The 24,136-nt window shown below is 37.4% G+C and overlaps 1 long non-coding RNA gene across 2 annotated transcripts in view; it reads left to right on the top strand.

The window, feature by feature from the left end:
- Positions 1-21,570: 21,570 nt before the first annotated feature.
- The window catches only part of LOC107521317, an 89,125-nt gene continuing 86,559 nt past the window's right edge, over positions 21,571-24,136 (top strand). For both annotated transcript variants that reach the window (XR_004955719.1, XR_004955718.1), the window contains exon 1: positions 21,571-21,813. This is a non-coding gene — a long non-coding RNA (uncharacterized LOC107521317). The remainder of the gene's footprint in view (positions 21,814-24,136) is intronic.

Consider the following 24,136-nt stretch of genomic DNA (forward strand, 5'->3'; position numbering starts at 1 on the left):
TCAGTTGAGGTTGTTATTCTATGGAACCCATTTTGGAATAGTCTGATTTAGATAATAGGAAGGTATTTAAAAGCCCCTTCTAATATTAGAGTAATTATATTGTATGCAATATTTTCTTATATTAAATCCTTAATGCCTACTAGTTATATAATCTTAAAATATATGTTGCTAATCATTGTCTGTGGGAATTGAATTTAAATTGGCAATGTAAAGAAAACGCACCCTTCTTACCAGAAAGGTTGTTTTCCCCTTCCTACATTTAATTTATTATTGAAGATTTAATATTTGACATGGAGTAAATAAACATTTTTTTCTTCTCCAGGTCACTAATGTTTACTACAGTCAAAATTGCCCTTGTTGGGCTAATATAAGCATCAGTATGAATTTTTAAACATATTTTAAAAATTATTTTATTATGAAAGTGTTGTATGCTTATTATAGAAAATTTGGCACATACAAAAAAAGATGTTTTTAAAGAATTATTACCAGTAATTCCACAACCTCGGAATAAACTTGGTATGTTTCCTTTTACAATTTTGTTTCCTAATTTTTTTATATGCTGAGCATTTTCCTTTGACCTTATAAAAAGTATTCAAAAGCATATTACCCAGGTTAAACATGGCAGATTGAAATGATATGTTCATTTCCTTTGCCTCTCATCAAAAAAAAATGTATATATTGCAAGGAGAACTAAAGTGTAAGAAACATCATTTTTTTTTTTCAAGATGGAAGTTAAGTGAAGGCACAGTAACTGATTTAGTAGAACAGAGAAAGCTGAAACTGGGTACCTACAGCTGGGGATTTTATCAAGATATAAGCAAATTCACTCTAGAATCCTCCCAAAAGGATTCACAAAAAGTGAAGTTGAGACATGGAACTGAGCACAGGAGAACTAACTTTAAATCTATTTTAAGAATAGATAGCCAGTCTTCACAGTGCATAGCCAAGGGACTTCCCTTCCTACCTCAAAACAGAGGATTTATTCTCTGAAGAAAATGAACCAGAGAACCTTCTAGAGATGTGATTGCCTAGCCTGGTAGAGGTCAGGAGAGGAGCAAGAGGTGATATAAAAGACTAAAAATGAGGGCTCGAGTGAAAGCATATAAATGACAGGTTGAGTTCCCGCCAGAACACTGGCAGCAAGGCTGATATGATCAAGACAAGAAAGTGGGAAATTCTGATAACAAGAACCAAACCAGATGCTCAAAAAGCCACAGCTACTAATATTCGTGGGTCGACTAACAAAAAAGCTAACTCTCAGTCCTGTCATCCTACAATGATTAGTTCCTAATCAGTGTTGTAGTGACATGAAGAAGAATGGAGAGACAATATCTCCGGACATAGGAGTAAGGCGTCCAACATGAAAAACAAAGAGATATTACAAATGAGAACTTAGTGGAACCCAACACATTTCAGGAAAAAGAATAAAAAACAAAACTAAAACATAAGACTCATACATAAGAGAAGATACTACTACCATGAAATAAGAAACAGAATCTGGGCCTGGGAGGTAGAAAAAAGGAGGAAGGAAAACTGAAAGAACAAGAAAAACATCATGAAAATTTTTCAATATCGAAGCAGAAAAAAGTCAACAGGAAGTTTAGAATATAATGAAGAAATTTCCCAGAAATTAGAATATAATGAAGAAGTTTCCCAAAAATTAGAACAAAAAGACAAAAAAAAATGGATAATTGAAAAAAGAAAGAAAATTAGATAAGCTAACACATTTAATATCTAACTAGTAGAAATGCCAAGAAAAAAAAAGAGAGAGCAAGAACAGAACAAGGAATGTAAGAGAAGAAGAATTGTATTTTTAGGTATATAGTTTTTTAATAGGTTATTTTTAGAGCAGTTTTACTTTATAACAATATTAAGCAGAAGGTACAGAGTTCCCATGCACACCTTGCCCCACATATGCACAGCCCCTCCCAATGTCAACATCCTTCAGCACAGTGGTACATTTGCTACAATCAATAAACCTATGTTGACACATCACTATCACCCAAAATCCATAGTTTACATTAGGGTTCATTCTTAGTGTTGTACATTCAATGGGTTATGACAGATGTACCCATCATCATGACAGTATCATACAGAGTGATGTCACTGCCTTAAAAAAAAAACAAAAAACAAAAAAAAACCTCTATACTCTGCCTTTTTATCCATCCATTGTCCCTAGCTCCTGGCAACCAATGATCCTTTTATTGTCTCCATAGTTTTGTTGTGGCTTCTTTCACTTAGTAATATGCATCTATGTTTCTTCCATGTCTTTTCATGGCTTAATAGTGCATTTCTTCTTAGCACTGACTATTCCATTGTCTGGATGTACCAATTTATACCATTCACCAACTAAAAGACAGCTTAGTTCTTTCCAAGTTTTGGCAATTATGAATAAAGCTTCTATAAACATTCATGTGCAGGTTTTTATATTGACATAAGTTTTCAGCTCCTTGGGGTAAATACCAAGAAGTGAGATTTCAGAATTATATAGTAAGAGCATGTGTATTTTTGTAAGAAACTGCCAAACTGTCTTCCAAAGTAGAGATACCATTTTGCATTTCCACAAGAATAGGAGTTCCTGTTCCTCCACATCCTTGTCGGCATTTAGTGTAGTACTTTGAATCTAGGCCAATCTAAAAGATGTGTATGTACTGCTATCTCATTGTTGTTTTAATTTACAATTTCCTGATGGCATATGATATTGAACATTTTTTTCATATGTTTATTTACCACCTATATATCTTGTTTGGTAAAGTGTCTTTTTAGGTCTTTTGGCTATTTTTTTTAATTGGGTTGTTTTCTTATTCTTGAGTTTTAAAAGTTCTTTGTATATTTTAGATAACAATCCTTTATCACTATGTCTTTTACAAATATTTTCTCCCAATCTGAGGCTTTTCTTCTCGTTCTCTTGACAGTGTCTTTCCCAGAGCAGAGGTTTTAATTTTAGTGAAGACCAGCTAATTATTTCTTTCATAGATTATGTCTTTGGTGTTGCATCTAAAAAGTCATCACCTTGCCAAAGGCCATCTAGATTTTTTTTCTATGTTATATTCTAGAAGTTTTACAGTTTCGTATTTAACGTTTAGGTCTGTAACCATTTTGAGTTCATTTTTGTGAAAGAAGTGAGATCTAGGTCTAGATTCTTTTTTTTTTTTTTTTTTTTTTTTTTTTTTTTTTTTTTTTTGCATGTGGCTGTCCAGTCGTTTCAGCATAATTTATAGACAAAACTATCATTGTCCCATTGCATTACCTTTGCTCCTTTGTCAAAAATCAATTGACTATAGTTATAAGGGTCTGTTTCTGGGGTCTCTATTCTATTCCACTGATCTATTTGTCTATTCCTGTGTCAATACCACACTGTCTTGATTACTGTAATTTTATAGTATGTCCTGAAATCAGGCAATGTCAGTCCTCTAGCTCTATGCTTCTCCTTCAATATTGTTTTGGCCATTCTGGGTCTTTTGCCCCTCCACATAAATTTTGAAATTATTTTGCCAATATTCATAAAATTATTTGCCTGGAGTTTAAGAGTTTGATCATGTTGGGAAGAACTGACATCTTGACAAAATTGAGTCTTCGTATATATGAATATGAACTATCTCTCCATTTGTTTAGTTCTTTGATTTCTTTCAGCAGTTCTGAAGTTTTCCTCATATTGTACATATTTTTGTCAGATTCATACCTAAGTATTTCATTATTTTGGGTGCTAATGTAAATGATATTGTTTTTAACTTCAATTTCCACTTGTTCCTTGTTAGTACAGGAAAGAGATTGACTTTTATATTAACTTTATATCCTGCAACTTTTATATATTAATCTTGTATGTATCCTTATAACTTGCTATAGTCACTTATTAGTTCCAGGAGTTGTTTTTTTTTTGTTGTTTTTTTTTTTGAGTCTTCCAGATTTTCCACATAGACAACTATTTCATTTGCTAACAAAAGCATATTTCTTCACTCTCAACCACTGTATCTTTTATTATTTCTTCTTGTGTTGTTGCATTTGCTAGGACTTCCAGTATGATAATGAAAAGCAGTGGTGAAAGGAGACATTTTGCCTTGTCCCTGAACTTGGTAAGAAAGCTTTTAGTAGCTCACTATTAAGTGTGATGTTAGATATGGGGTTTTGTTTGCTTGTTTGTTTGTTTGTTTGTTTGTTTTGGTAAATGTTCATTATCAATGTGGGGAAATTCCCTTTATCCAAAGTTTGCTGAGAGTTTTTATCATGAATTTGTGTTGGAGTCTGTCAGATGGTTTTTCTACTTTTATTGATATGATCATGTGATTTTTTTTTTCTTCTTTAGTCTGTTAATGTAATGAATTACACAAATTGGTTTTTAAAGGTTTAACAAGGCTTACATACTTGGTCTTAGCATATAATTCCATTTATACATTGCTGAATTGGATTTGCTAGTATTTTGTTGAAAATTTCTCCATCTATGTTCATGAGTGATATTGGTCTGTAGTTTTCATGTGATGTCTTCATCCGGTTTTGTTTTTAGGGTAATGTTGGCCTCATAGAATAAGTTGGGAAGTATTGTTCCCTTTGCTTCTATCTTCTGGAAGAGATTGTAGAGAATTTGTATAATTTCTTCCTTAAGTATTTGGTAGAATTCACCAGTGAACACATCTGGGCCTCGTGCTTTTTGTATCAGAAAGCTATTATTGATTCAAATATTTTTAGTAGATATAGGCTTATTCAAATTGTCTGTTTCTTCTTATGTGAGTTTTGGTAGATTGAGTCTTTCAAGGAATTGGTCCATTTCCTCTGGATTATCAAATTTGTGCGCATAGAGTTGTTCACAATATTCCTTTATTATTCATTTAATGTGCATTGGATCTGTAACGGTATCCCTTCTTTCATTTCTGATATTAGTAATTCGTGTGTTCTTTTCTTTGGTTAGCCTTTCAGAGATTTACTGATTTTATTCATCTTTTCAAAGAATCAGCTTTTTGTTTCATGGACTTTCTTTTGATCTCTTATTTTCAGTTTCATTTATTTCTGCTCTAATTTTTATTATTTATTTATTTTCTGATTACTCTGGGTTAAATTTGCTCTTCTTTTTCTTGTTTTCTGTGGAAACTTAGGGTACTGATTTTAGAACTTTCTTATCTTCTAATGTATGTATCGATACTGTAAATATCATTCTTTGCATTGCTTTCACTACATCCCACATATTTTGGTAAGTTGTAATTCTTTTTCTTTTAGTTCAGAATATTTTTAAAATTTCTCTTGAAGTTTCTTCTTTGAGCCACATGTTATTTAGAAGTGTGTTGTTTAATTTCCAAATATTTGGGGATTTTCTAGATATCTTTTTGTTGATAATTTCTAGCTTAATTCCATTATGGTCAGAGAGCAGACACTGTATGACTACTATTCTTTAAAATTTGATAAGGTATGTATTATGGCCCAGAATGTCGTCTAGCTTGGTGAAAGTATCATGTGAGCTTGAGAAGAATGTGTATTTTGCTGTTGTTGGATGAAATAGTCTATAAATGTCAATTATATCCAGGTGATTAATGGTGCTGTTCAGTTCAAGTATGTCCTTACTGATTTTCTGCCTGCTGGAACTGTCCATTTCTGATAGAGGGGTGTTGAAGTCTCCAACCGTGATAGTGGATTCATCTATATCTCTTAACAATTCTATCAGTTTTTGCCCACGTATTTCGACACTGTTGTTAGGCACATATGCATTAACGATTGTTATCTCATCTTGGAGAATTGATCCCTGTATCTTTATACAATTTTCTTTTTTTATCCCTGAAAACTTTCAATGCTCTGAAGTTGGCTTTATCTGAAAGAAAATAAATAATATATAAAATTAACAAATTAAAAAGTATTAGTATATATAAGCCTATACTATTTAGGTGTTGGGGAGGAAGATAACAAAATAAATACTGAAGATGGAAATTTCTGCTTCTGGGAAGTTAAACTAGGAATCAGGAGAGTTGAGTCAAGGGGCTGCTCTTTCTGCAATAAGCCTTTTAGCACTATTTGACTTTTTTTTAACCATACACATGTATTAATTTCATAAAAAGCAAAAGGTAATTTTTTAAGAGCACATTCTATAGAATGGATATACTATGATTTAATTAATATTAATCTATTTTTGAATGTTTAAGTTATTTCCAATTTCTTCATTATCATAAATACTGCTGAGATGAACATCACATTTGCATCTCCAATAATCCATTTGGATGGATGCAAGGGTTTCTGTGAGGCTATAGAAGGAATGATATCCTAAGTCCCTATTAGCACAGGGCATGCACATACCAGCTCTGTCCAGCATCACGCAAAACCCTTCCCCAGAGGACTAAGTCAAAATCTACACTTTCTATACCCTTACTATGGGATCTAGAAATGATTTCTGTCAAAAATTAGGAAATATTCTCATTTTTATATATTTTTAATCACATGAAAACTTTAGAAATCCTTAACCCCTGAATTTTTCTTATTTTGTTCTAAATTCTATCAGATATCAATTGCTTAATTTTAAAACAGCTTGAAAGTTTAAAATTAAAATGTAGACATCTATATCTTTGGTAATATTTAATTTTAATATTTCAGGCAAGAGGGCTTTTGAATCCTATAAATATTTAATATCTGAAATTATTTTTAAAATCCATAATTCTAACATGATGACTTTGGAAACCAAGAAGATTTTTTGATAGACCCAATAATAAATTGTAACTTAGAGCCCAAATTTTATTCTTCAAAATGTGCAGATATAATTTGAGAGTCAAATATGGCCCCTAGTACCAAAGACCAGCTCAATCCTCAAAGCAACCCTTTTAGGTAAATTCTATTATTATCTCTAGTTTACAGAGGAAGAAACTGAGCCTTGAAAGTGGCTAAGCAGAGATTTGAACCCATGTCCACCTCCAGCAGAGCTCAGTTGTATTCAAACACTGCCTTATTCAACAGGGATTTTGGAACCACAGAAATTCAGGCTAGCAGGAAGCCTGGATAAACAATAGCAAAGTAAGAGTGGAATCCCTCTACTTTTGGTATTAAATATGACTTTACTGACATGGAAGTATATTATCTGAAATTAATATGACAAATGTCCTACATCTCAACTCAAAAGGGCTGAAGTGCCCATTACTATTATTGGAGAAAAACTGTATTCATATATTGCATTCTGTACCAATGCCATCTGCTGAGTCAACTGCTGTTTCCCAGTCAACTTCTTTTGCTTGGAAGCCTAGCTCTTTATACACTTTCTAGGCACTTTGTTATCTAGCCCATCATCAAAAACAAACCTCTGTTATTATAAATTCGGAAGGCTCCTCCACTCAAGGCTTCCTGCCTTTTGGCAAAGCAGCTGACACTCTCCTTCAGAGCTCCGCCAGTGTCCTAAGCCACAGAAGGCCCCTAATTTTGGCCTCATTCCAGTTTTAAGTGCTTCTAAACTTACTAGACCAGAATAGAAAAAGGATGGTAAATAGCTTTCCTCTCTTTACCAAAGCCTTGCTTGAGCTCCATATTGAAAGGATTCTGAGATTTGTCTAGGCTCCCTGGAAAACAAAGTGATGTTTGCCTAGCAGTGTCACTGACATGAGGCAGGAGAGAAAAAACATACACAACAGGAACTTTCCCTCTAGTTATTGTCTCGTCGACTCTCATGGGCCATAAGGAACACGTTAGTAAAGTGAAATAAAAGAAGCCTGGGTACTGTATGTCACTAACTTCTTTTAAACTTTCACTTTTATTCCCAAGGTAATTAATTTAAAAGTGAATCCTCCCAGGATGACTGAAAAGGCTTTTCCATAGATGAAGGTCATTGCCATATTCAGAGAAGACACAGGACTAGTTGCACTTGACCACAGGATGATAGCAGCCCCCTGAGTCAGCTGCAGAGCACATTACAAGTGAAGGAGGGGGAGTGGTAATCAGCCAGAATTTTAGGATGTGATGATGACAATAAGCAGAGTGAGCTCCGGGGTCTTGCTGCATATACAATCAGGTCCACAAAGTTCAGCAAAAGAAAATAGAACTGCAGTGAGAGGCTGACAGACCTGGGCTCTTTCATTTACTGAACTACTGGCTCCATAGTCATAGATAAGAAGACCCGATATTGAGATGTAAGTTCTCCCCAAATTAACCTGTAAATTCCAAATCAAAATTCCAGTACGGTTTTGCCAAACTGACTCTAAAATGTATATGGACCAGCAAAAGATCAATAATAGACGAAAAGTTATGAAGATATATAGGGTCAGAGCAGAAGGAGCAGGGAAATTTTCCAACCAGATGTGAAGACTTTTTATATCAAAGGTATAATAATTCAGACAGTGTCATATTTGTGTAAGATAAACAATTAGAACAGACCCACACATATGTGGAAGGTTGATATATTTATGTTTATCCATTCATTCATTAATTATGTACAGAACACCTACCATATGTCAGGTACTACTCTAGGAGAAGGAGTTAAGCAGAGAAAAGAGGCAAAAAAAAAAAAATCATTGATTTCATAAAAAATTTGTTGTAATGTGGGATAACAACAAAGCTTTTTGTCCCATTAGAGGGGCCCTAAACCCCCCTCTAAGTTTGACCCCCTCCACCTAGCAAATCCAGATGACCTGAACTTATCATTTGGCAAACATATGATGTCCAAATCCTTGACCGTGGCCACCCACCCTTCGCCTTCCTCTTCTGTTCTAGCTGACTTGGTCCCTTGTCTTCCTTTTCTCTCGCTATCTAGATTTCAAAATAAAATCCCCTTTCTTTTCTTACTGTTTGTACCCTCTTTGTTATTTTTAGGGTGAAATTTCCACCAATCCTCCTCAACCTCCCTGTCTCAATATTGAGAAGCAGCATATGGTAACAGAACTTCCACAGGCAATTACATCAGAGAGACCGGGGCTCAGACTCCAACTGAGCTGCTGTATAGACTTCGGCACGTTATTGAATCTCTCTGAGATTTGGTTCCCTCGTCTGTATAACAGATATTTCAACAGCTACTTTTCAGAGCTCGGGGAGAAATAAATGTATGTAAAGTGTCTGATACCTAAGTGGTGCTAAGTAAATGGAATGTATTATTATTGTTGGTTCTTTAATTATGGTCGTTTCAATCTGCTGGTGATCCTTCTCCCTGAATGTGCCCTCATCATGTGTCTGATCGTTATCCTCTCCATTCTCTGTCAGGGGCATCAGGGCATTTGATCCTTAAGCCCAACTGCTATTTCTTTTGGCCAAGGCCATTTGGTTACTAAAGAGAGCTTCTCTTCATCTCATCCACTTGACCCATGGGTCACGTCATTTACTAAAAGGCAATTACAACTAAATGAGACAGGGAGACATTTGTGTAATCAGGCTATGACCTCTCCTAAACAAAGGGAAAATGCAGAGGCTTTTATCAAAATTGGGAATGAGGATTCCAGGTGTTTATCAGTCATTTCAAGGGCTCGGCCCCACTGAGGAACTTTGTCTTCACTAACCTGCTGCCCTGGTCTAGTTCTCTAGAGAACTCAGTGCCCCAGGGAAGGATCCAGCACAGCTGTAAAAGAGCGGCTCCTCAGAAACAGCCACTTCCCTTGCCAGAGCAGAGAAAAACCAGGCCCCTGGGGCTCTGGGCCAGAGGAATGTGAAAAACTTTCCCTCCGCTGGGTCAGCCATCTTCCTGAACCCAAAGGACCTCCCCCTCTCCTATCCTCTGCCCTCACTGAAGTCACAGTTCCTCAGTAAGCTGGCTCACGTGGATTCAACCTCTCTGCTCCCTCGACCCCCTCCCATCCCATCCCACCCCCTCACCACATCTTTTTCTTCCCTCTGCATGAAAAAAAAAAATCTAGCATAGATGTTTTTTTTTTTCCCATTCTGACCTGCTGCCCTGAAAGCATGGATGGTGAGCTATTTCTTCACTGAGTGACTACCTTGATACCAGCTGCATTTGGGGAGAGGGGAGGAGGAATCACTAGTTTTCGGGTCTTCCCAACTTCTGTATGGTTGAGCCTTTGTCATTAGGACTCACTTAGCAAAGCTGCTAGCAATATTCTGGCCAACTCTCAGGTAGGTTTGACTAGATATTCCTACTCTTTTCTAAAAAACCTTCCCTGCCCACTGGCCTGAAAGAGATAGTTCTAGCCTCCCATGTGAACCTAACCTCATGGGCCATGACTGACTGGATCATGGATGAACAATTGACCAAAAAGGAGCCAATGCATTGGCTAAGTAATAGCCTATGATTCATGTGGCCCAGCTCAGATAAACTAGACCAATCAGATTTCTCTCACCAATGTGTGACAAGAAACACACAGCCCGTTACTATCAGTGGTGTCTGGGAGGCCACTGGAGCCACATGCAAGATGAGTAAGCAGAGGAATCTGGCCAAGACAGAGGAGAAGGAAGCAGAAATATGGACAGAGCACAGATGAGAAGGCCATGTGGAGACTGAGAGTCGGAGAATTACCCTGTTAGCGGATTCCAGCTCCCAGCAACACCCGGCCTGACTTTCATCTTTATCCTCTGAGATTCTTCCATAAACTTTCATTCAAGTCCCTTCTGACTGGAGCTAGCTCCAACAAGGTTTTGTTACTCTGCAACCAAAAGAAGCTCAATTGAAACATAGTTTCCCCTAAATAGATACCTATGTCTAAAAAAATTATTCTAGACATGCTGCATTGTAGTTTGAATCTCCTGTTAGTGTTTCTATAATAATAAACATAGTGATCACCTACTGAAACTTTCTTTTGTGCCAGGCAGGGTGCTAAGGGCTTCTCACACATTATCTCATTTCTTCACATAGCAGAAATGATGTGCTATTATTATCCCTATTTCACCTGTAAGAAAAGTTAGAGAGATTAAGTAAAATTGCACTTTTCAAAGGTCATGACTTTCCAAATGGCAGACTCAGCATTTAAGTCTAGTTGGTATGATTTCAAGTCTACGCTCTTATTCATCCCCAGGATGTTGTCTCCTCCATCACCTGACAAAGCAGGATGAAGCTATGTCACTGCTTCCTGCAGGCATGTGGTTACAAGCCTCCAAAGGTTCTCCTGGGAATGGCCAACAACATCCCAGTGCTACAAGCCAACAGGGATGCCCAAGGTGGGACTGAGAATTATGGAAACAACCACAGATATTGCTCACAACTTCCTGGTGTGTCCCAAAGGGCGTCACACATGTACAAGCCCCACCTCTGGCTCACAGCAGGCTTTTGAAAGGAAATGTGGAAATAAAAGCATGTTAGGAAAAGCAGCTATGCTTGCACAATTACCTACAGCGGTGACGACCTTTTGAGGAACAATTTCGGATGTACTGAGTAATACATCAATTTGTCTTTTTTTAATCCTCCCCAATTCAACCACCTGTTAAACATCATTTAAAATTAATATTTAAAAAAATAATTGGGGGAGGGAGATTTCCATTGTTAGGCTTATGTTGCATTGACATACAACCCAGGAAACTTGTTCACTTATATAGGAAAAGATAAAAATAAATACAGGTTGACGCTATAATGAAGATGGCAACATAATATTTACTAAGATGTTCGATCCCCAATTCCGATCAGTCACTATTGATTGTTCCTCTAGAGTATCTTCTAGAATAATAGAAATGGTATTAAATAGGGATGTTTTATTCAAAAAGCCTTTACCTTTTCAGGGCAGATAAATGACTTATATTGGGGTCAGTGCATGAGCAGAACACTCCTATGAGAAGGCAGTGATAAAGGCAGATAGTAATTAAATGTGCCCTAGAAGTTGTTGTTTTTTAAACTAGAACTGTAATTACAGGGATACTAAAGATGTAAAGTATGTAGTTAAAGTTTCGTCAGCACTTTTATTATAATACTTAGTGAGATTAGTCATTTTCGTTGTTCCCTTTTTATGCCCAAAACGAAGACAGCTGTTTGTGCTCTAAAAACTGTTTTTTAAAGGATAGTTCCCTCTGTTTATCAAGTGTATTTTGCCACCGGGGAAACGTATTTTAAAGCTTTTGCACTGTCAAAATGAAGTGAGTAGGAATGATTGCTTTGACTGTCACTCCTGCATAAGGACAGGAAGCTTTAACATGTGGGAAAGCCATGCAGGCATGATAGAAAATATCTGGGCACACAGGTACTCCAGTTTCCATCTCCTTCTGCAAGGAGGTATTCCTGATGACCCTAAATTCATTCTCAGACGTGGAGAGTGCTACAGACGTATTTATAAGCAGTTCTGTGAGGGCTGGTTATCAACATCACCATCGGCACATAACCCAAGGACAGAAAGCCAGCTTCTTTTGTGAGGCTGTGCCTCTTGGTGAATCAGATCTAAATCCAGAAGTTGTGACTGGACCACATGTATTGATTTTCCAAAGTATACACCTGAAGAATTCTTATCCGCAAGTACATTAAATATTTGCAGGGTAACACACACCAGAAAGTTTGAAGCTTAATTAAGTTTTAAACAAAGCCCATGTTTATCATTTGTTTTTAGTTCCAACTTGCCAAGTTTCTCCAAGAGAGATGATGTTTATCTCTCTTCTATGGATGCTTCAAAAGCTGTCATCCTTTTTATACCAGAGGCACCCAGTTATTTTATTCTCCAATTCAATCAATGATCTAATAGGAAATTTAATGTGCCGCTTTGCAGAAGGGGTTTTTTAAAATCTATAAAATAGCCCTGACCTTTTTTTCCTTTGTTTTTATCATATATTATTTTGGGAGTTTTGTTGTTGCCATAGTTCCTGACACTTAATAATGTTATACTCTAGTTAGTGAGGTAAAATGTAGAGACATACACCAATTATATTACCAACACAAGTCACCATACTAAAAGATTTTGTTGGCACAGATAGATATATGCAGCTCAGACATCCCTTAAAAGACGCACCACTGAGCTACAAGGACTATGGTGAGCTGACAGCCTCTAGCTGTTGGCTCTTTCAGCTTTCAAACAAAGGTCACGCTCTTCTTAGGAGGTACCCAAACAGTAACTGAGCAAGGCAGGAGTGCAGAGCCCGGCCATCTGCACCTGACGAGTATTCCTCTGACAGGCCGTGCTTGCTCCAGAATCCTCCGCCAGGCTGGCAGGGACTGTTAGGTCTGCTGCATGCAGCTTCGTGGCTCCCCAAGCCCAGTCCCATCTCCCCTTCTGCCCCTTTCAAAGTGGTCACTCTTCGATAAGCGTTTGTCTAAGACGCTAACAGAAATCAAGAAAGGGTTGGGACTAGGACTTGATGTATGTGTTAGGGGACGTGAGGGAGTGTTAGAGAGAGTATTAAAGTCCCCCAAGGGAACTGTAATCATTAATGAACTTTAGATCCAACTGCCTTGGATGATATCTGCACTTGGAAAGCAGGGAAAATTAAGCAGCAGTGAAGAAGAGACCTGGGCAAACCAGTCCACTGTAGGCCTAGGTAGAAGGGTACCAAGGAAAAAGAGTCAACCCTGTATAGTCCCTCTACTGAGGAAAACATTGCAGGGATGCAGTAGGGGAAAGTGCCTGTCTCGCACCCAGAAAAGCCCAGCTGGAGTCCTGGCTCTCTACTCGATGACCCGTGTGATACTGGACAGGTCACTTCTCCCTGGACCTCCCTTGTTCACTGGGCATGATGCTGATTCTCCTGGCACACCTCACAGAGCAGTTATGTGGGATCAAGTGAGATGGTGCCCACGAATTAGTTTGTTGGCTGAACAGCCCTAGGAAACCATAAGGTGTTATTACCATGCCACATCTGAAAGGCTAGGAGGAAGCACATGTAATGGTGACTGTGGGACACTGCCACCACCACCTTCAGACACCGAAGGTGTACAGACCTCACCCACCCCGGAGAGGTCAGTTCCCCTGCTCCCCGGCATCACTGCCCCAAGTCTCAGCACTCATGCTGAACACATACTGAGCAGTTCCCCCATCTTTTCAAATATACGTTAGTTAGTCATTTGATTATTTTCTTCCTGGCATATTATAATTTAATTTGGGGATCCTGGCACAAAATATACATTCAATAAATATGGTTAAGTTGAAGTGATCCTTTAATTATTTATTCTATTGGTCTCTAGAGGCTTTGATAGCTTTTACAAACTGATTTTTTTTTATACTGTAACATCCTATTCTTTATGTCAGTGAATGATATAGCCATTAGTTGTTAAATAACACGTTAGCTTCTGCCTTCACTAAGAGATAATAACTTGAATTCAATGTCAATATATCAGGGCTGCATGAAAATAAATATTGGACTTTGGCTTATCTTTAGTAAATTTTATCCTAAAAAAGTACTAAAGACTCTCAAGTGTTTCTTATGATGCATAATCCTAAAAATTACTATCTTTTGGAATGAGAAGGTGGTTAAATACATTGCCTCTTATTTTGTTTTTGTTTTGTTTTATTTTGTTTCCTGTTCAGAATCCCTTCCCCCAATTTCTTTTAATAATAACACTCCTACATTGTGAGGGAACCACTCTCTCTACCTCCACTTAGCTTTGTGGAACTGCCAATCACAGTAACTATGGCTCTGACCTCAGGGTGAGCCCACAGCCCAGATGGGCTACATCATGGTACTCATCCCCCAAGCCTGAGTGACTGACCCAGGGATGTAGATGCAACCCGAGCTGGGCTAAGTGAAATAATTTATAGAAGAATACTGGAAGAGCAGAGTTCTCTTCTTTCTCTGTGAGGTCAAGGTTGGGCTTATGTAAACATAGAGCTATGGTCAAACTCCTCCTTTTCCTCACCACATGAAGGTCTGTCTACAATGGGAGAAATGAGATCAAATTCCCAAAGAAGCAAAATTGAGAGAGGAAGAATAGAGAAGAGAGGAAAAGAGAGATAGGAAGAAGTGTCGGGATGGGGAGAGGGAGAAAGTGGAGGAGGAGAAGAAAGAAGTGAGATTAAAGAGAGAGAGAATGAGAAGAAAAGAGAAGAGGTTAGAGAGAGAGAGAAAAGAAAGAAAAGCAGAGGGAGGGTTATAGAGAAGAAAGAAAAGAAAGGGGGTAATAGGAGAGAGAGAAGAAAAGAGGTAAGTGGGTTGGAGAGGGGAGAGGGAAGAGGAAAGAAAGGGGGAAAGGTAGAGATTACTGAGGACAACTATGTAAAATATACTACAGACAAAGTGAACTGTTTCCACATTATCATGTTGGTTTGCTTACTTAACCCCCAAAGAATTATGAGAAAGTACAACATTTTGTAATTGAAAGAAATAACATGCTTTTCTAGACTAGAGGGTACAAATCATCACAGAATAATTTTAGGATCATGACCTTGAAAACTTTGAAACATTATGCAAAACAGGACAACATTATTATTTGTCCACCTTACATAACTAGGTAATTAAGATTCTTCAGTCAAAAATTACATCTTTGCATTCCTCTCAGGGTCTTGGATGTAGTAGATACTCAATAAATGTCTGTTAAATTAGTATGGGCTGGATGGACAGAATAAACACATTGAAATTTGGAGGGTCTCAAACTGCATCCTCAAGGCTATAGATAAGATCCCATAGTAAAGTGAGAAGTAACAGTTGTCTGTGGCTTTCTCAGCCTCCTCTTTATGAACATTTTTATCCTTTTGGCACCTGCATTGCCCCCCAGTGCTTTTGCCACTGCCCATACAATAAAATCTGCTTTTAAGGGACAATCCGACACTCCTGCTAGCGAGTTGTAAAATGTCAATAGAACTTAATGTTCTGTTCTTCTCAGGGCCCTTCTAAGGGCATTTTAAGAGGAGACAAAGGGGAAAAAAGCTTTAAAATCACAAAATGAATCTTTAATTCTGGAATTTCTGGCCCAAGTGAGCCAGTGCGAGAAGCACTTGGGATGATGGCGCAGGAAGGCAGAGGCTTCCTAGGACTCTTGTGGCATCACAGGTGGTCACTTACGTGCTAGTTCTGGGTGACAGTGGCACAGTCAGGGTTCAGACTAAGAATTCCTGAAATCCTGACCACTGGTTGCCAGAAGTAAGCCCATCTGGTTGAGTCTTACTTCATTTGTTTATGTTTTCCATTTTTCTTGTAGGAAAACACATAGTTATTTTGGCCACATTGTGCCCTCTGAAATCACAGAATGTTTTCCAATGCTTTTAATGTCCACCCTGAAAAAAAAAACAAATTTATTACTATTTCACAAGCCCAGAGATTTTCTCAAAACCTGTAAACAAAATATTTCTTATATATAAAATATCAGAGAGAGAGAGAGAGAAAAGGGGAGACAACTAAAAATACTCATCAATAATCAATTTTAATCTTATTCTAGAATTCTTTTATTCTGCTTCTGCCTTGATTCACTGGTGAGAAAAAAACAAAAAACAAAAACATGGCTTTCTCTAAGAATTTCCAGGTATTTTCGCCATCAAGGCCAACGTTCATCTTGCTTGCCAACTCTGATGGACTGTTAGTGGCTGACAACAGCCTTGCATTGAGGAGGCGGCCAAAGCCATTTGAGAAAAAGCACATTGATTATTATCAACATCTGCCATGGGGTGGTAGGAGAAAATGGTGGCTCACATGCCATCCGTTGTTTTTGCCACTGGGCATTCATCCACTCTTCTCCTTGTAACTGAACTCAGATTTCCCCCGGATATGCAACCCATCCTTTCAAGCCAACCCATATACACAGGGCTCAGAGTAGAGAATTAGACCATATCTAAACTAATCAGTATTTCCCACTCTCTGGATCATGATAGGTCAATGGATGGTCAAATGACCCCATCAGAGCCAATGAGACTTCAGCAGGGGATGCCACAACAACGACTCACTCTGTTTTCTGCAGGATTTAAACTTGGAAGGATTTTATAGTTCCTAGTAGCTATCTTGCAATAATGAAAGAAAAATGAAATCAATTCAGAAAAAGTGGAACCAAAACTCACTGTTTGAGAATGTAATCAACCCAGAGGAAGCAGAATCAAAATTGAAGGAGTAATTCCACAGCCACATTTAAAGCCAGGCTTAAAGCCATATTTTTGCTTTGCTTAAGCTAGTTTGGGTCAGATACTTTATTACTTGCAACCAGAAGAATCATAACCGATATAGCCATTACTTTTATTTGCTCCCTTGGCTATAACCTTTAACTAATAAGTTTTAAAATTAGTTTACCATAAGGAAGATATCAAACAAAATTGAGAGTGAAGACTTATTAATATAATTTTAGGGTTCTTTTTCACAATTCTAGGGCCCCAAGTTGCCAGAGAACTTCTAAGCAGTCCTACAAGAGAAATATGAGCTTCAAGAATATCTTGACCTAGTCTCTAATCCGCCATACTGGAATCCTCACTCCACTCTGAGAAATAACGAGTGACTGGACAGCACAAGAAGGGATCCCTAGAATATGAGCGTGTCTTTCTCTCAAAGAACCTTGAGACAATCAGTGAAAACTTACTGAGCACCTGCCACTTGCTAGGCCCCAGTCAAGGAACTGAGTCTACAGAGATCATGATGAACTATAATCTCTGACACCAGGGAGTCCATGAAGTAGCACAGGATGCTAACCTATATTAGCCATCTGATCACCATTCCTGCTATGCCTGTTCCAGCCCTTTGGAGAAGAAGCAGCATGTTCAGATGATCAATCAAGATCCCACCCGTATGGAAAGAAAGCATGCACTACAGATGTACATATTTTTTTACTCTAAATAACTCATTTGCATGCACACAGTACTCTGTAAGGAAAGAGAAATCTCTTTTTTGCCTTCGCATCACCAGAAATTTGCCTTGCAAGAAGGAGGGTCCTCAGCATGGTTTAGGTTTGCTTCAGTCTCACCAGTGATTGTTCTCTAAGGTGCCAATATTAGAAGCTTCCAACCTTTTCCTTAGAGATTAGAAGGACCCCATGTCCTTGTTGTGCCACCATTTAGGGGCCCCATCAAGACTAAGAGATTTTGGTGGTGATCACTTTGCAATGTATACAGATGTCAAATTATAATTTTACCTCACTTGAAACTTAATAGTGTTATGTGCCAATTTTACCTCAATGAAAAAAAGACTAAGAAATAGCAGCTCTCTTTAATATATCTCTCTGCACACTCCTATCTACTCTCATTGATTCTCCAATATATATCTCCATCCCAGATCCTTTCCTGATCACCAGACCTGTAACGACTACTGGACACCTCTACATGGCTGTACCATGAGCATTTGAAGTACACCGTGTCATAAACAGAACTCTATTTCCACCCCACCCTGGTCTCCCCCATCTCGGTGACTGGCCCTGTTTTCCACTGGGTTGCCCAAGCCAGAAGCCTGGTTTCATCCTCCCCTTCACTCTTTATTCACTATTTCTCATTTCTCACCCAACAATCCCTCTTGTAGGTTTCTTGTCATCATCCACTTCTTTCCACTGCTACTAGCACCACTTTGGTTCAGTTTACTGTTCTCTCTCTTTCTCTTTTTTGATTCCGTTATTCTTCTAACTAGTGTCCCCACCTCTGGTCTTACAAGCTCTAGTCCAGCCTCCACACTAATTTTTATAATTCAAAATATGATCATGTATCCCCCATTTAAAACACGTTAATAAGACTTCAAAATACAGCCGTTAATATAATTCACCATATCTTTTGTTATCTGACCTCTGCTTACCTTTCTTGTTTCATGTAATGTCAATTCCCCATCTTATTTTCCATAATCCATACTGTTCTAACTTCTGTTCTCCAAGTGAAAATAACCACTATTGTCTCTGGAATTTTGCACATTCTGGTTGAAATGTTGTTTCATTGTCTTCTGTCTGTCCTCTTTTCCAGTTCCACATTCCTTCAGTTTCCTGCCTTTCCCCTGCTTCTTCTTTCAAGAAGTCTTCCCTGGCATCCTATAGCCATACTGGTGTCTCTCAAAAGTACTCCCATAGGGTGCCTGACTTACTCTAAACTGTAGCTCAAACTCATTGAACTGAATTACCTATTAGATCAGCAGTTCCCAACCCTTTTGGCACCAGGGATCGGTGCTCCTATGATAATCTAATAATACCTGATGATCTGAGGTGGAGCTGAGGTGGTGATGCTAGCAAAAGGGAGTGGCTACAAATACAGATGAAGCTTAGCTTGCTTGCCTGCCGCTTATCTCCTGCTGTGCAGTCTAGTTCCTAATAGGTCACGAACCGGTATCAGTCCATGGCCTGGGGATTGGGGACCGCTGTTCTAGACTGTAACCACTTTGGGGGCCAAAACCATTACATATTTATTGTTGAGTTCCTGATGATAATACGGAGGTTAGCACAGAACAGGACATCAACAAAGATGAATCAAATTAGTAAATGACTTAACAAGGACTCTTGAGTAGCTATGGGTAAAGGATAAACACAGATTGGCATTTTGATGGCACAAGGCATTTTAGCTTATATGTTAACTCACTAAATATGAGTTTTATGCTATTTGCCGTTGATGGCATTTCTATTCCAGTGACCTTGCGGTAAATGTCTGACAAGAGAGTTGGACTATGCTAGCGAAGATGATATTCCTTAAAACTAATTGCTTGGCACTGCAATCATTCTTTTAACAACTATGCTAACTATAGCTATGGAATATATATAAGAAACCACCTGATTTTTGTTTACCTGAATATACGTATATATTTAAAACATATCACGTAGAACTTGGGAGCTATAATTTCTAAATGCAATACCTCCTATGGTGTTGACTGCCTAGCTACAGCAAGTCACATATGTTCTCCTGCTGTGGCAGCAGGACCCTTAGAAGCCAGGTCTGAGTGGCGTGATCCTGCCCCTCTCACCCTAGTTCTTTGATCCAAGGTGGACGCTGACCCACAATAGCCCAATAAGACTTTCTCCTAAGAATTGGGAAGTTGGTGCTAATCTAGTATCCCTAGAGCTGAATTATTTGACATAATTTATAAATTTCCATGTCGCTTCACCTTCCCAAAAGCCTTCTTGTGCAACTCTTCTTTCTATCCTATGAGTCTTCGGTACCATGTTAATAATTTCTCTATTTTCAAATCATTTGCTGTAACTTTTCACCAAAAGAACCTTCCTAACTAATGCCATAAGTATTACTAAAAACTATCAATGCTAAATTTTCCTTATTGTTTCAAACTTATCAATGTCTACATTCTCTATTATTAAGGGCATTTTATTTAATAAGTTATAGAATACCTTGTTAAATAAAAAGGAAATAATTTGATTGGATCTTATTAGAAGTCTAAATTTCAAGAAGAGACAACTTTATGAGAAAATCTCTCTCAACCATTTGTAAAGAAAATACCTTACACACTGAAGCCTTGCTTTAACGCTCTACTCTAGGTAACATCCTATGCAATCTGATGTAACCCTAAAAAAAGAACATGGCCTGAAAGATCGACTGGATCTCTCATGCCAGTGGAACAACTTTTAATATAGCATCCCTAACTTACTCTAGTCCTAACTGAAAAGAATATAAGGTAGGCCACTGGGTTCTTCCAGCAATGACTAGCCATATTTTGAATACTGACCATTTTCTCAGAATCCTTTCTGTATAAGAAAACATTAAAGCAAATTCAACTTTATAATTTAAAGCAGACTTGAAAATCACAGTAATAAGCCAATAAGAAATACTTCTAAATTCTAAAAGAGTGATAAGTCTTTACTAATTTATAATTCTACTATATGGACTCCTCTTTATACCCTTAATGCTATTTATGCTAAAGGATCTTTTAAGTGTCCTTAAAACTGACCTGTTTGCATCATATCCCAAATCTTTAATTAGAGACTGAAATTCCAGAAGTTTGAGTGAATATTTTATTTTAAATACTCCCTAAAAATCTTCTATTTCATATATATATATAATATATATACACACACATACATATATATGTATATATATATACACATATATATGTGTATATATATATACATACATACATACACATACAAGTAAGAAGAGATTAAGTTTTATTAGCTGTTTTCTTTGATAATTTAAGTTTTGGTTCAAAAACGCTTCAGACACTTAGAAAATTATCATATTGTACTGGGCAACAGAAAATAATAAAAGTAACTTTATACTCATAGGCTTTGCGTGTTGCTATGGTGCCCAACTTATCCATCAAACTGTCTGGACACAGCAAAGGACAGAGGGACATGTCTTTATCACCAGTGTCCAGCACCTGTTCAGCCTCCACCAAGGCCACGTGTTGTGAGTCCTGATGACTTCTATAGCAAATGAACTTTTTTTTTTTTCAGGCAAGGCAACCCTTGGTTGACCTCACAGATTGCAAGGACCTCTTCCGAGATCAAAAAGGATAGGGCTTGTTCAGGCAAATGAACTTTTAACAGCATTTCATTGGATTAGCAGAATATACATGTAGCCAAAATTCTCATTAAAGGTTTTGGAGTTAGGAATGGGTCTATATACGAGTTTACAGTAGGAATCTGATGGAAAGAGACTTTGCCATAGACTTCTCAAAGATGAGACTACTCTTTCCACCAAGAGACATTATTAATGTCTCAAACTTTTGAAACATTAACTAGTTGCTTAGATTTAGGGAAGTGAGTGTTATCACAAAGTCCCAGCAAACTGAGCCTCCCTCAGAAAACAGTGATGCTGGCTAAAACCCATGGTTTACATTCCATCTTCAAAGTGAGATAATGCAAGAATGCCAAAAATTCAACAAAGTCTTCTCAAGTAACAATCTTGTCCTTGAGAGAGCCTTGGGATTTTCAGTTGTGGAATTTTCCACTTATTTATTTATTCTTTCATTTTCTATCATCTTTGCCTTCAATTGTCAATCGGCTACTTCAGTCACAGCTGTACAAATTACAAGATTTTTTTTTTATTGGCTTAAGACATATATATTATTCATCTACTCAGTTTCATCTGAAGGAAATCCAAAAAAGACACAATTTCACTTTCTAATGAAATATTAAAGCGGCTTTTTCTCCATGAGAAATGGGGCTGAAAACTCCATCCATGAGCTATTGTAAGTACAAAACTTCTTTTCTCTCAGAGCATTATGAATTTGATTTTATTAAAATATAGGCCTGCTTTTTTCCTGTTATGCTTCATAGCACTTGTATATAAATTATGTAGCAAATTCAATGCTTTATTAGTTTGCGAAACTTTATGTACTGTAATGATATCAAGAACACATTGTGCCTTTCCTAGCAAATATTGACTTAAGAGGACACTTTGTTTACACTTGTGCTACATCCTTAATAGAAAGCATGTACATGTTGTGGGATTTGTTTTCCTTTAACTGTAAATACAGTGAAGCAGAAAATTCAAGAGATGATTATACATTAAGTAATTACTTTCGCCTCTGGGTTGTTGATTGGACTAGATCCCAAATTAGGGTCATCATGATCCTCACTTAGCAGGCCCTTCTGCTGCTAGAGGAAATGACCTATTCCAAACTCAACACGCGCACACCTTTCTATGTGACAGAAGCCAGTTCTAAGTCATAAAAACCTCATATGAAAAGAAGAAAATGGTGTTAGCATTAGTACTGAGGTGTATATCAGCCTTGTACATTTGCCACAATAATAGGTTAATTACATAATATAAGATATACTTTTTCCTCCAGGAGATAGTTTACCACCCTACCAAGTAAAAGGGTTGTGAGAGACACTCATAGTGTGAAGAGAAAAATGTCCTCTTGCGTCCCTATCTTCAATCCAGCTCTCCATGACTGAAGAATTAAATTCTCAAATAGTAACCATTAACCACTAATGAAAACACTGAGCAAAAAGAGATGTGAGGTCCAAGCTCTCTGTCAGAAGATAAAAGTTACATTATAAAAGAGACAGGCATGGCTTTATAAGCAAAGTAGAACTTTCTCAATATCTCATAGCCATCTCATTAACCAATAGTCTCTCATCATGAGCAGTCATGGTTATTTAGAGTCAGAAGCAAAATATGGAGAGATTTGTCTGCAGGCAAGTAGAGACAAGGCATAATAAAGGAAGAGCTAGGCGTGTGAGGAAAATGATGAAGTGGACATACTTTAGTGCTTAATTCATAGGGAAGAAAATGTATCAACTAGAGCAGGAATTTAACCCCTTCTGGTTGAAATGTCAAATACACATGTAAATATTTCTATTCCTTTTAGCATCAAGCCGCTCTAGATAGTTTGAACTTTTCTTTGGCCCCAATACTTGGGTTGATTTTAAAGGTTGGTAAAGGCACCTCATAAAACTTTTTCACATATAAAAACGTACAATGCTCAACATCATTAATTGTTCTTTAAAACTCATTGATTCTGATTTGAGGAAGTTATAATTTGTGATAACTCACTTCTGAGCCACCCTAAAGTGTATCATTGAACTCACAACTGGGCGTCTCAAATGACAGATAGAGAGAATTTCTGGAACATCACACTTCAGAGGCAAGGAGGGTGACCTTACAGTAGCTGATGTGGAAAAAGATCTTAAATTCAAATAATACTGTGTGCCCAGAACACACTGCAAAAGCATCCTGCAAGTGGTGAGTCTTATCTCTTCTGCAAAGGCTTATACACAGACCTTGATATTTATCTGGTGATTTCACTTATTTCCCCACTTCAGGTTGCCCTTATGTTCATTTTTACCTTGTTTTTTGTTGGCATAAACATGTTGGGGCAAGGGGAAAAAACTGTAGAATTTTGTACTTTATAATCCTTAGTGGAGAATTTTTGTATTACTTTTGAGGAAAAAGGTTTGCTAACATGAATATTTTAAGAAGTAAAATGGCAGAGAGGAGAGAAGTAGTGGTTATTTTCTTTCTCTGTTTTTCTCAAGTTAAAATGTTTTGAAAGGTTTGCATACCTGATGTTTATATATAAATAAAAATGATAATATTATATGATTTTTGTTTATCTCTGAAAATAGGGTAAGGTGGAGCAGGAAAGGGTAGAATAGGATATGACAGAACAGCCTGAGTCCAAAGAAAATAAGGTAGGATGTGAGAGAACGTGGCAGACTGCTAGACATGTAGAACTGAAGCAAACTCTCAAGATAATTGGTTCAACCCAGTTGTTTTAGAGCTGAGAAACTGAGGTTCAAAAAGGGATCATTGCCCAAAGACAAAGAATTGAACAGCTAGGGTTATTATATGAAAATAATAATTGTAAACATTTTTAATAAGGAAAACAAAAGTGCAAATTTTGCATACTAGCCATTTACTAGCTGTGCTATCTGGAGCAAGTTACTTGACCTCCCTATGCCTCAGTTTCATCATCTGTAAAATTGAGATAATAATGGTACCTACTTCATAGGCTTACTGAGAAAATCAAATCAGTTAGTACTTGTAAAGCATATAGAAACAAT

The sequence above is a fragment of the Rousettus aegyptiacus genome, unplaced genomic scaffold, assembly GCF_014176215.1.
Source record: "Rousettus aegyptiacus isolate mRouAeg1 unplaced genomic scaffold, mRouAeg1.p scaffold_m13_p_2, whole genome shotgun sequence".
In the NCBI taxonomy this organism is placed as follows: domain Eukaryota; kingdom Metazoa; phylum Chordata; class Mammalia; order Chiroptera; family Pteropodidae; genus Rousettus; species Rousettus aegyptiacus.